The sequence below is a fragment of the Geospiza fortis genome, unplaced genomic scaffold (genome assembly GCF_000277835.1).
Source record: "Geospiza fortis unplaced genomic scaffold, GeoFor_1.0 scaffold188, whole genome shotgun sequence".
NCBI classification, from domain to species: Eukaryota; Metazoa; Chordata; class Aves; order Passeriformes; family Thraupidae; genus Geospiza; species Geospiza fortis.
The window spans coordinates 4,005,366-4,016,236 of NW_005054337.1; the positions used below are offsets into that span (position 1 = coordinate 4,005,366).

Sequence of the window (10,871 nt, forward strand, 5' to 3'; positions counted from 1 at the left end):
TGACACATAAAAGCAGCAAGTGCCCTGTCCTTGAAGCAGGGCCAGAGCCAGCAAGTAGTCAGCTCCAACAACAAAGTTTTGAAAGTGGGTCAAAAAAATAAAGAGAAAGGCTGGAGATCTGTCCCAGTTTGGAAAATGATGGGAAATAGTTGCAGTCACAGTGGTGCTCAGCCCAGATGGACCAGACAGATGAATTGCTGGATGAGCTACTGCTTATATGGTTAAATGGCTCATCTCTTGATTCCTGTTCTGCTAACATTTGTCCCTGGGACAAAGGGAAAAACACAGTCCGTGATGTTCCAAAATAGTCAGAAAGCTGAAACAGCTGCTAAAATAAGCAAGGGTCCTGTTGGCTGGCTGTGCAGGTCAGGGGATTGCAAAGCACCCACAGATGTTGAGGCCACAGAGGAAATGTCTTTGAGCAGGGCCTGGGGACAGCAGGAGGAGGCTCAGCTGTGCACAAACAGCAGAGACCCAAAGAGCTGGACACAGACCCAGCAAAGTGACCAGAACCAGATTAAACTTCCCCTTTCACCTCAGAGAAGCTGATATGGGAGTTTCACTTCTTTAAAGAGCTCCAAACCAATATTCATTTATAGTCTGGAGGCAGCTGCTGGTCCCTGCAGTGCAGGTCAGGACAGGAGCTGTGTCAGTGCTCCCAGCACCTGTGGGAGGGCAAGGAAAGAAGCAAAACCAAAGAGGATTTCTCTGTGCTGGACTCTCCATGTGCTTTGACACAACAGCCCAAGTCTATTAGCACAAACCCTCCTGAGGAGGAGCCATTTGAACACAACATCCCACAGCCCCTGGGCTGCTGTGAGCACCAAGCCAGGCTCCATCTGAGCCTGCTGGGCAGAGCCCTGCCACCCCTCTGCTGCTCACAGAGAGTGGGAAGAGCAGCTGAGCTTTGTGCTTCCCAAAACAAGCACAGATAATATTTTCTTACTTTTTTTTTCCTTCTTCTTTCCCAGAAGCTGTTGTCCTGCTGTGCATGAAGTGTGTTTGAAGTCATGTCCAGAAGAAAAGTCCTCTAAATCAGGTAGGGACTCACACTATGGCTCATAAAGCTTTTATTCACAGGGAAATATTGCAAATAGAAATGGGTTTTTTCCTTCCTGTAGCATTGAGTCATTTGACCTCCCTCTGTATTCTGAATTACTAGATGCTAGAAAGCTGCTAAGAGGAAAAAAAATACCAACAATTCTGCCATAATGACTTTCCTGCTGTATTATCCACGTGTCCTTGTACCAAGTCACATTGCATCTCTGACTCCAGGCAGCCCCAGTGCCAGTTGTGCTCCGTGGCCTCTCCCTGCCAGTGCTGTGCAAATGCTGCCAAAGGCTGCCCAGATGCTTTGCAGGGCAATGTTGTTTGGATGTGAGTTCTGTTCTGTGTGTGGAGTCAGCCCAGCAAATCCAGGGAACCCCCAAAGCTCAACCTTTCCCAGCTCCTGCAGAAATGGCAAATCCTCTCTGTGGTTTCACCTGCGGCTCCTGCACTCAGAGCATCCCCTCTGTGCTCAGACCATGGCATGCTTTCCCTTGTCCTGTGCTGGCCCTGGCACAGAGCTCCCAGGGCTGTTTTGGGTGAGCTTTGCAGTGCAGGAGCTCAGGACCCTGGTGCACACAGACATCCCTCCTCTTGCAGGTGTCTCAGTTCATCTCTTCATCCAGCACCTTCCCAGATGTGCTGCAGACACCCTGTGTCTGCCCAGGCTGCACATGAAATACTTGGAATTGATTTTATTGGGAGCTTTCCCTTTCCTGAGGCTGGCAGTTATCAGTGAGCATCCCCAGGGCAGTGCTGCAGGCACACCTCCAGCACCACTGCAGCTCAGGTTTGGATGTCACATCCCTGGGGACTCAGGCAGAAAGGTTCACCCTGCCTGTGGGAAGGATCAGGAGCTGCTGGCACCTGGCACAGCTATAAGCAAACTGAAATCCATCACAGAAATCTTCAGCAAAGGAGGGGTGCTGGCCTGCAGAGCTTTCCCTGCCCAGACAGGGCTCCCAGCAGGGCAGCACAGCCAGAGGGGCTCCTGATTCCGATGGGTGACAGAAGCCATGGAGCCGCCTGGAGCCTCAGCCACGCCTCACTGCCAGCCTGCTCTGAACCCCACACGCCCCTTTTCTGGGGGAATAGCCCCAAAGACAGATCTCCCCCTTCCAGCTTCCACAGGCAGCACTGCCCTGCCCCAGGGTGGAGGTCCCTGCGTGGAGCAGACACCCAGGGCAGCTGAGCCCAGGGAGCAGAGCTAAGCCTGGCTTTGCTAATCACCTTCATTCTGTACTGACACTCTGAAGAGGTGCCCTGGTTATCTTTAGGCACCTGGGAGCTGCCAGGGCACCCCAGGAGGCTTCACAGCCTTCCTCTCAGCCCCTTCCACTGCTCTGAGTCAGGAGGACTCTTTGGATGCTGGATGCAAATTCCTGTGGGATTGTGGAAGGCTCACTGAGGCAGAGCCAAGGCCGGTGGCTGAGTGTCAGCTCCAGGCACCCTGCTCTGAGCAGAGCTTCCCCAGCCAAACCTGCCCAGTTAGAGCCCTCACAACTCCTCCCCACTCCTGCCAGCCCTGCTTTCCCACAGCAGCAGAGCTCAGCTCCCCAGATCACAAAGAAGAGCTGGACTACATGGCTCTGTTGCATTTTAGGCAGAAAAACAAGGATTTATCCTTGCTCATCTCTGTCCTTGTAGAGAGGTCTCCCCCAACCCAGAAACACCATCAAAGGCTGCTGTGGCTTTGCCCTCCTCTCATATGTGCTAGAAAAGAGCCCCAGCTGCATCTCCTCAGCACTTGGACTCCTCCTTGCCCAGGGAAGCCTGCAAGGTGCTGGGGAGCTTGTGCTGGGGTCGAGCATCCCTGGGCCAGGAATTCAGGTGGGCTTTTAGAGGGTGATGCTCACTCAGAGGTTTTGCCTCAGTGTGATCAGCTCTTCTGAGCTGTGGGGCTGCTGGGAATTCTCCAGCCTTTGAGGTGGAGTCCAACTGTTCATTTTCTTCATGAACAATCTGGAGGAGGGCAGGAAGCCAAGCCTGAAGGGGATCCCCATTGCACAGGAGCTCAGCCCATGGCCTGGGTGTGACAGGGAGGAGGATGCCTGGGACCTGCCTGCCACAGCAGCTGGGGGACTTCTGCAGCTGAAGGGCCACTGGTCTGTGCCTTGTCTGCTTTGTAGCTTCAGGCATGAGCAGATCTTCCACACAGCTGTTTGTGTAAAAATAAAGGCAAATAAAGGCTTTATGTTGACACATAAAGGCAAATAAGAAAGAAATTGTGAGAAAATAAAAGTAATGGAGAAGGGACTCAAAGCCCCAGACCCCTTAGAGCTTTGAGAGGGGACAGAGGGTCCTGTGGGTGCTCCTGGCTGCTCTGGGTGAGGATTTGGCTCTCCTCTCTCTGCCATGCAAGAGCCACAGCTGTGTCCATCCAGTACAAGCCTGCCTTGGGGGTGAAAATGGAGAAAGGTGCCAGCCTGCCATGTCCTGAAGGCCTGCTGGGGCTCAGGGTGCCTTATCCCCACTGTCCCCCGTCCCTCAGAGCCATGGGTGTCTTTTGGAGGGAGCTAAACCAGAGTGCCCAGATTCATTAGCACCTCGAGGCTGAGAGATGGGAAAAACAAGCTCGACCTGGGAACAAAACAAAAATACAACTGCTGTCACGGCAACTGTCTCCAGATGCACAAAGAGACCAATTATTTCCATTAATCAACTTAGCTAGAAGCTGCAGAAGAGGCTTAAGCTGCATCAAGGCTCGGTAGTGAGGGGAGGGAGGAGCAGAGGGGCTCCATCAAACAGTGATTCTTCCCATGGTGGAGGATTTTTGGAACAGATTCTCAGCCCCTGTGCCTTGGGGGGCCTGACAGAGGGGTGCTGCCTGCTGCAGGCATGGGGATGGCCAGAGCTGGGCACTGGGCTGCCTTCCTGGTGGGTGGGTGGGTGGATGGATGGATGGATGGATGGATGGATGATGGATGGATGGATGGATGGATGGATGGATGGATGGATGGATGGATGGATGGACAGGCAGCTCTCTCCCACTATCATCCTGATGCTAACAGGAGGCCACTGGGGCTGAGCATTGCCCTCCTGCCTCCCTGAAGCTCCCCCTCTCCCCTGGGGATCAGAGCAGAGCACACAAGGACTCGCCCTGCCCCGTGCCAGGGCTCAGCTGGGAGTTTGAAATCTGGCTGCACCATTTCTGACATCAGTGAGGAGCCAGGCAGTGGCTGTGAGGATGTGGGACAGCAGGAGGTGCCTTGGGACAGTGAGGGCTCTGCAGTGGGGGGCTGTGCTGAAGGCCAGGAGGGAGGGGAAGGGGTCTGGGGAGCTTGGCAGAGCTAAATACAAAGTTTGTGAAGTCACAGAGGAGTCAGTCTAAGCCTAATCATAAACACTTATGATTAGGCTTAGCAATTGGTTATCAGTTCTACGGGCATGAAATGATCTTTATACTGTAAAACCAGGCCAAATGAAAAGAAGGGATCTATTTGTGGACACTGAACCTCAGCTGTATCTGCTCTCCTCCTGAAGGAATTAAAATTTTCCAGCAAGTCCTAGAGAATGCTGGAAGCTCTGTTCCTGCAAAGCCATCGCAGGGGCTGGAGCAGCTGTGAAGTCTGTCCTGGCTGAATTTATCATATTTAGTAGAAGAGCCTGAGGGTGCAGAGTTATTACAAGGAATCCCACAGCAAAAACCTTCCATAAATACAGATGTGCTGGACCCAATGTGACGTCTCTTCATCACTGAAGTCTGGTGAGGCTTTTCTGCGCTATTCCTGCCTGGGCAGAAGCTGCTCAGCACAGGAGATGGACGTGCCCTGGTAGGAGATCAGGCCGTGCTCCTGTTTTCTCAGCAAACCAGCAAAGTCAGAGCTCAGCAGTTTGGAGCACACCAGTTCTGGCCAGTGAGACCCATCACCACCACCACACAGGGCCAGCAGGAAAGCAGGGCAGCTCTGTGCCTGGTGCAGACCCTGTCACCAGCCTTACACAGCTTGTTGCAGCCAGACTGGGCTCCCAACAGGACCATCTTCATCCTCAGCTGCATCTTCAGCTCAGTTTCTGGCCATGGATCTGAGCTCTGGTGCATGGGGATCATGAGACATACAGCACAGTCACAAGATACCCCAATAACCCCAAGATACCCCAATAACCCCATTGCAGAGCCCTTCCTCTCTGATGCACAGCCCTTCAAGCATGTTCCCAGACAAGACCCAGTGGAAAATTTGCTGAAATTCCAGCTGGATCTTGTCAGACAGTTGGTGGAAACCCCCTGACCTCAAGTGCTGCCTTCAGCCCTACGGGATATTTTTTTCTCCTGGCTGGATGTGACTCTCCCAGCAGGAAACCTCAGAGCAAACCCCCAGGGAGCACAGAAATCCCCGGTGCTTCCTTCTTTGTGCTCTACCAGGCCCCCCTCTTTAGTAAACCATCCTGCACTGTAAATATTTTAAAAGCCCAGCAGGGCTGGGGAGTGTTTTTCTGTTGTTATGGATCCGGCCCCAGCAGGAGAGGTCTAAGAATAGTCCCTGCACCCTGGAATGAAAGGGCAAGGGGCACTGCACCATGAGCAGAGCTGCAAGGAGGCTGCACCACTTCATGCCTTGCTGGTGGGAGGTGATGCTGGAGCAGAAAAAGGGGTCAGATCCCTGTTCCCAAGCAGAACTTTGGAATTTCAGCCCAGGAACACGGCAAGGTTTTGTTCAGCTTTGGGGCTTTACAGCTCCAGAAGTTTGGGGAGTGTTAAATCCACTGGGCACAGATTATAAAAGTCTGCCCCCACTTTCCCAGGTTTACTGCCCGGGAACCAGCAGGATTGGTGCCACTGGTGAAATCCACCGGGCAGGAGGGAGAGCGTGTCCTGGGCTGGGCAATGGGATGTGGGAGCTGCCTCCAACCAAAAGCTGCAGCTCTTGGTCCCAGCTGCCACTGGAATGGACAGCACGAGGCCAAAGCTGGGCTGCAGCCCCTTGGAAAGGGCTCCTGAAGCTGGGAACTGCCTGCAGCAGGCGCAGGGAGGGCTGAGGGTGTCCCTGTCCCTGCCCCAGGTGTCCCAGGGACAGCACAGCACGGAGGGCAGGGCTGTGCTGGCTGCCCCAAGGGACAAGGATGTCCCAGCAGGGGCCTGAGCTGCCTCAGGGCTCTGCATTGTGCAGGGAACAAGGTGAGAAAGGTGAGAGGGGCAGAGCAGCAGGCACAAAGCAGGCAGGGGGGAATGGCTGAGCTCAGCCCAGCCTGCTGATAACCAGCACCCAAAAATAGCCCTGCCTGGGCATAAGGAGTTTAACCTAGACAAGGGACAGATGCAGGATTGTGTGAAGGGTTTCCTTGAAACTGGAGTCAGGGCTGGCTGTGACTGGGCATCCACCCAGCCCAGGGGTCAGCCCTGGGCCCTGCTGGGATGGCAGAGCCTGGGCAGAGCCCTGGGCTGAGGGTCACCTGCCAGGTGTGCCCAGGTCGCCTCTCTGCCACTCTGACCTTGTGTGCAGGAGCAGTTTGCTGCAGTCGCTGACATCTGTGCTGAGAAGGAGGCAAAGGGGACACAGGAATTAAATGCAGGCTTGTCAGTGGAGCCCAGTGGGACATGGAGCTGAGCCAAAAGAAATGCCTCAGTTTATTCTACCAAAAGGCAGAGGAAACATTTAACCCTTTAATTCCTTAGCACCCACCTTCTAAACAGGCAAAACAGCCTGGAATGGGTAGGGCTGGTTTAGCGGCAGCCCCCAGGGCTGAGCCAGCTGCTCTGTCAGCTGCTGGGCAATCTCCCTGGAAAATGCCAGCGAGCCCAGTTGCAATCCAACAGCAAAACCACTCAGGAAGCCAAGTCCCCACCAGCAAAGCCAAGACTATTACAGCTCAGAATTTTTAGTGCTCACAAGACACCACAGAAAAATAAGTCCAAACCAAACAGCAGCCTTGGCAGATGCAGGCACAGGAGCAGAGGCAGCTCTGGGGACACACCTGGTGGCAGTGGCAGCTTGTGAGGGGCTTCTTCACTTGTGGCCAGCTGCCCCAGGACAGGCAGCACCACGTCCCCGTGGCAGAGGGGACACTGCCTCCCTCCAAGCAGGAAACTTCTGAGGGATGTGCAAGAGGCAGCAGATCCCAGCTTCCCTGCCCCATCCCTGCAGGCTGGCACGCTGTGCTGATCCCAACTTCCCTGCCCCATCCCTGCAGGCTGGCACGCTGTGCTGAGGGCACAGGGGCTGTTTCTGTTACCACCAGCAGCAGAGAGGAAAGGGAGGGCAGGAAAGGAACCTCTGGGAATAAGCTGAATCACCTCTGTGAAGAGCCCTGGAAACCTTTGCACGGCATAATGGGATTATTCCTGCAATGCCTGGCAATAGCAGGCCCATCTTCCTGTCCACGGGAGAATGAAAAACCAGAGGTGGGCAGCCAGCAGGTGATGATGCAGCTCCCTTTGCACCCCCTGCCACCCTGAGTGACTGCCCACAGTGACACAGGCTCAGGGGACACTGGACTGTGTAGGCAAGAGGGAAGGTGTTCCTTTGCAGCTCCTGAAAGATGTTAAAAGCAGTTACTGAGTGAAAACCCACAGAACTTTGGGTTCTGTGCCCGGAATTATGGAAATGCTGTTTGAAAAGTCAGGTTTTCCTATCACAATCAAGGCAACTGCTCCCATCACCCTCTCAGCCCTACAGCTTCCCGGAGGAGGAGGCTGGAATCTCTCTGCAAGGGTTTTGAGAGCCACCCACCTTGAAAATCCCAGAGGACTTGCTCAAATAGGAAAGTTTCACTGTTAAATCTGCCTGTCTCCAGCTCCTTGCACGGAGAGCGGAAGGCAGGAGCCCTCCCAGGCACGGAAATAAATAAATCCCATGCGCCATCTCCCGGCCACCGAGTCGGGAGCCAGAGCTGCACCCTTGCCGCTTTCTGCTTCTATTCAGGATCCCATCCCTTTCCCGTGTGAGGGCATACAATTATGGCACAGCACCGCCAATAATGATAAGCCCTGTGTTTAAGATTAGGCCGCCATTGGCAGCTACATCAAGGGAAAATGCTGCATCCCTGGGGCTGGCTCCTGCTCCCCAGCTCGGGGAAGCCTGCTGGTCCTGCCCCTGGGACAAGGGCAGCAGGACTCTGGAGCACATCAGCTCTGGAAGGGCCTCAGTGCTTGGAGATGGACCTGGGCTTGTCTGGATCGTTTCTAGGGAAGCCTCCCCAGCCCGTGTGGGCTCTCTCTGGCAGCTGTAGGAGGTCAGCAGAGTCTGGGCTTCAGTGGCCTCTGAGAGCAGCTCTGGGAATGCTGGATGCTTGTCCTGTCCAGTGTGACAGTGTTCACAGGGGTCTCAGGATGAGGGAAGAGACGAGGATCTGACTCCATGTTTCAGAAGGCTGATTTATTATTTTGTGATATATATTATATTAAAACTATACTAAAAGAATAGAAGAAAGGATTTAATCAGGAGGCTAGCTAAGAATAGAAAAAGAAAGAATGATAACAAAGGTTTGTGACTGACCAAGACAGTCCAGACAGCTGGACTGTGATTGGCCATTAATTAGAAACAACCACATGAGACCAATCACAGATGCACCTGTTGCATTCCACAGCAGCAGATAATCAATGTTTACATTTTGTTTCTGAGGCCTCAGCTTCTCAGGAGAAAAAATCCTAAGGAAAGGATTTTTCATAAAACATGTCTGTGACAGTCCTGGGGGAAGGCACTTTGCTCACTGAGCTCATCCAGAGTAGGTGCCTTCTCCCAGGGATGGAAGGAGGGAAGATGAGGAAAAACATCTGGGGTATCTCTTCCCAAGGCAAAGGATGCAGCTTTTCCCAGGGCTCATTTAACAGGAGCTAGATGGATGCCAAGTCTGTACAGGAGGCAGGTGGTCACAAGAATACTTAGCTTTGGGCAAACAGGATCTGCTGCAAGATCTGGGTGGGCCAAGCCCCACATCCCACCCGTGAGCTGGGGCCAGCACTCCCTGAGCTGGCATCCACTCTAGGAGAGGAGTCCCTGGGGCTGCCAAAGCATGCTGGGTTTCTGTGGTTTTTTGCTTCCTGCACCCTACTCAGCTCAGGAATAGAGAGAATCTGACTTCTTTCATCCCAGTTATTGCATCTTCATCTGCACCTCCTTTCTACTGCCTTAACATTAAAGTGAGGAGTGTGACTCTCAGGATGAGGGAAGAGACGAGGATCTGACTCCATGTTTCAGAAGGCTGATTTATTATTTTGTGATATATATTATATTAAAACTATACTAAAAGAATAGAAGAAAGGATTTAATCAGGAGGCTAGCTAAGAATAGAAAAAGAAAGAATGATAACAAAGGTTTGTGACTGACCAAGACAGTCCAGACAGCTGGACTGTGATTGGCCATTAATTAGAAACAACCACATGAGACCAATCACAGATGCACCTGTTGCATTCCACAGCAGCAGATAATCAATGTTTACATTTTGTTTCTGAGGCCTCAGCTTCTCAGGAGAAAAAATCCTAAGGAAAGGATTTTTCATAAAACATGTCTGTGACAGTCCTGGGGGAAGGCACTTTGCTCACTGAGCTCATCCAGAGTAGGTGCCTTCTCCCAGGGATGGAAGGAGGGAAGATGAGGAAAAACATCTGGGGTATCTCTTCCCAAGGCAAAGGATGCAGCTTTTCCCAGGGCTCATTTAACAGGAGCTAGATGGATGCCAAGTCTGTACAGGAGGCAGGTGGTCACAAGAATACTTAGCTTTGGGCAAACAGGATCTGCTGCAAGATCTGGGTGGGCCAAGCCCCACATCCCACCCGTGAGCTGGGGCCAGCACTCCCTGAGCTGGCATCCACTCTAGGAGAGGAGTCCCTGGGGCTGCCAAAGCATGCTGGGTTTCTGTGGTTTTTTGCTTCCTGCACCCTACTCAGCTCAGGAATAGAGAGAATCTGACTTCTTTCATCCCAGTTATTGCATCTTCATCTGCACCTCCTTTCTACTGCCTTAACATTAAAGTGAGGAGTGTGACTCCTGTTCAGGCTGGTGCCTGAATCTGCCAACAGATTTCCCTGGCAGAGAAATCAATATCAAGCAGGATTTGTAAAGGAAGCTGAGCAAACTCCCCTGTGGGTCATTAACTGCAAGGCACAGAGGCAGTGAATGTGCATTAAATGTGCACGAATTTGTTTTCACTGCACACGAGCGTTTCTAATGGGGGCCTGCTCCAAGCACTGCCAGCAATCAGCAGGGCTGGAGGCACATTTCACAGTGATCAGAGGCACAGATAAGACAGCGATTAGTTTCTTGATTCCATGCAGTAAAACAAAGTGCCAAACAGGAGCAGGAACTGAGCGCTCCAGGTTTCCTGTGCAGAGGCAGTGTGTGCTTGCCAGCTCTGTGCCCAGCAGCCAGGATGCCCACAGCACCATCCCCAGGTCCCTGCACTCTGTGTGCTGTGCAAGTGCTGGCAAGGGGAGCCAGCAGCCAAAATGAAAAGCCAGCAACTTAAGGATTCCTCAGCTGCACTCAGCGCTGGCTCACAGCAGAGCTGGCATGTGACAAGTGGCTGCTCCGGGCCTTTCTTCGTGCTGTGCACTTGGCACTGGCACAAATCTGGAGTGGAGGGATCCAAATGTCTCACAGAAGAGCTGATTTTCGCATGGTAAAGTGTTTATCCCACAGCAGTCCAGCCCAGTGCTTCTTCAGTGACATCCAACAGCCAGAGGAGGCCAGTACTGCTCCAAGCCCTGTACCTATAAAATATTCCCTGCTCCCCCAGCTTGCCAGTGGGTATCCATCATTTCCCATTACAAATTCAGGTTGGATCACCACCCCATCCCCCAAGCAGTGAGCCAAATTTGGCCTGGGTTCAAGGCTCCTGTAGCATATTGAGGAGGAAGCAGGGCTTTCTCTGTAATGCTTTTCCTGTAG

General features: G+C 52.8%; 1 protein-coding gene across 1 annotated transcript in view; it reads left to right on the forward strand.

Annotated features, from left to right (window-relative positions):
* Window positions 1-971: 971 nt before the first annotated feature.
* Window positions 972-10,871, forward strand: part of PKIG (cAMP-dependent protein kinase inhibitor gamma) — a 13,218-nt gene continuing 3,318 nt past the window's right edge. The window contains exon 1 of the mRNA XM_014307548.2: window positions 972-1,039. The gene's annotated coding sequence lies outside the window, so the exon portion shown is untranslated. The remainder of the gene's footprint in view (window positions 1,040-10,871) is intronic.